The 1,645-nt window shown below is 46.5% G+C and overlaps 1 non-coding gene across 1 annotated transcript; it reads left to right on the top strand.

The window, feature by feature from the left end:
* The first annotated feature begins 1,080 nt into the window (after positions 1–1,080).
* On the top strand, positions 1,081–1,155 carry Trnas-cga (transfer RNA serine (anticodon CGA)). The gene has a single exon. It is a non-coding gene; the product is annotated as a tRNA-Ser (tRNA).
* The last annotated feature ends 490 nt before the right edge of the window (positions 1,156–1,645 follow it).

Consider the following 1,645-nt stretch of genomic DNA (forward strand, 5'->3'; position numbering starts at 1 on the left):
AAGCGAGGGCAGTAGCCAACGTCCCACCTCAGACATTTCAGGCGACAGTATAGCAATCGCTGGTCCGATTCCAGCCTGTCGTGGGCGCAGATGGTCGTCACACTGAGCAACATTTGTAACGTGGAATGCAAACATGACACGCAGTTAACATATTTTACCCTCTCGTGTGGAAATTAAAATGTTACATTCAATGGTTGACTTGTATGTCCTTACAAATGTTTCAATAAAGCTTCATTGTCACGATCACTGGTTTTTCGTGGAGTTGCGAAAGATTTGTTGTAGCTACCCCGTACAGATGTGATGGAGGGTCGCGAGTCGTGTATCGATAGCTCACTCAGAAGGAACTCCTGTCTGGTGTAGAAGAATGGCGGCATTGGTATGAAAAGTGGAACTTCTTTGTTTTAGTAGACGTGCTTTGGTTGCTTCAGATGAAGAGGAAGGGTCACTCTAGAATGGAAGTTAGTTTATTTTTGCTCAGAGTGGAAATTGGTCATTTTACAGGAGAAATGGAGTAATCCTAAGGGCGAGTTTTGACTGATCTAGAAGAGGAGCCTTATTTGTGATAGAAGAGGTGTCTTGAATGAGATTTTCACTCTGCAGCGGAGTGTGAGCTGATATGAAACACCCTGGCAGATTAAAACTGTGTGCCGGACTGAGACTCGAACTCGGGACGTTTGCCTTTCGCGGGCAAGTGCTCTACCAACTGAGCTACCCAAGCACGACTCACGCCCCGTCCTCACAGCTTCACTTCTGCCAGTACCTCGTCTCCTATCTTCCAAACTTTACAGAAGCTCTCCTGTTGGTAGAGCACTTGCCCGCGAAAGGCAAAGGTCCCGAGTTCGAGTCTCGGTCCGCGACACAGTTTTAATCTGCCAGGAAGTTTCATATCAGCGCACACTCCGCTGCAGAGTGAAAATCTCATTCTGGAAACATCCCCTAAGGCTAAGCCATGTCTCCGCAATATCCTTTCTTTGAGGAGTGCTAGTTCTGCAAGGTTCGCAGGAGAGCTTCTGTAAAGTTTGGAAGGTAGCAGACGAGGTACTGGCAGAAGTGAAGCTGTGAGGACGTGGCGTGAGTCGTGCTTGGGTAGCTCAGTTGGTAGAGCACTTGCCCGCGAAAGGCAAAGGTCCCGAGTTCGAGTCTCGGTCCGGCGCACAGTTTTAATCTGCCAGGAAGTTTCAAGACGTGTCTTCTTCGTGTTAGAAGAAAAACACTGACCTGAAAGGGGAGACCCATCTGTTCTAGACACAGAGAAGCCCCGTTTGTTTAAGAAGAATAACAACCCTTGTTTTAGGAAAGGAGCAATGTTTATTTTAGAAGAGGATGCTTATTTGCTCTTAGAAGAGAATTTTTGTATGTTATAAAAGAAAAATCTTCATTGCTTCAGAAGAACGGTTTCATTTGCCTTGGAATAAGAGTAGTGTTTGTTTCGGAAGAGGTATAAAAAAAGGTTCAAATGGCTCTGAGCACTATGTGACTTAACATCTGAGGTCATCAGTCCCCTAGAACTTAGAACTACTTAAACCTAACTAACCTAAGGACATAACACACATCCATGCCCGAGGCAGGATTCGAACCTGCGACCGTAGCAGTCGCGCGGTTCCGGACTGAAGCGCCTAGAACGGCTCGGCCAAAAGAGGTATCT

The sequence above is a fragment of the Schistocerca nitens genome, chromosome 1, assembly GCF_023898315.1.
Source record: "Schistocerca nitens isolate TAMUIC-IGC-003100 chromosome 1, iqSchNite1.1, whole genome shotgun sequence".
NCBI lineage: Eukaryota > Metazoa > Arthropoda > Insecta > Orthoptera > Acrididae > Schistocerca > Schistocerca nitens.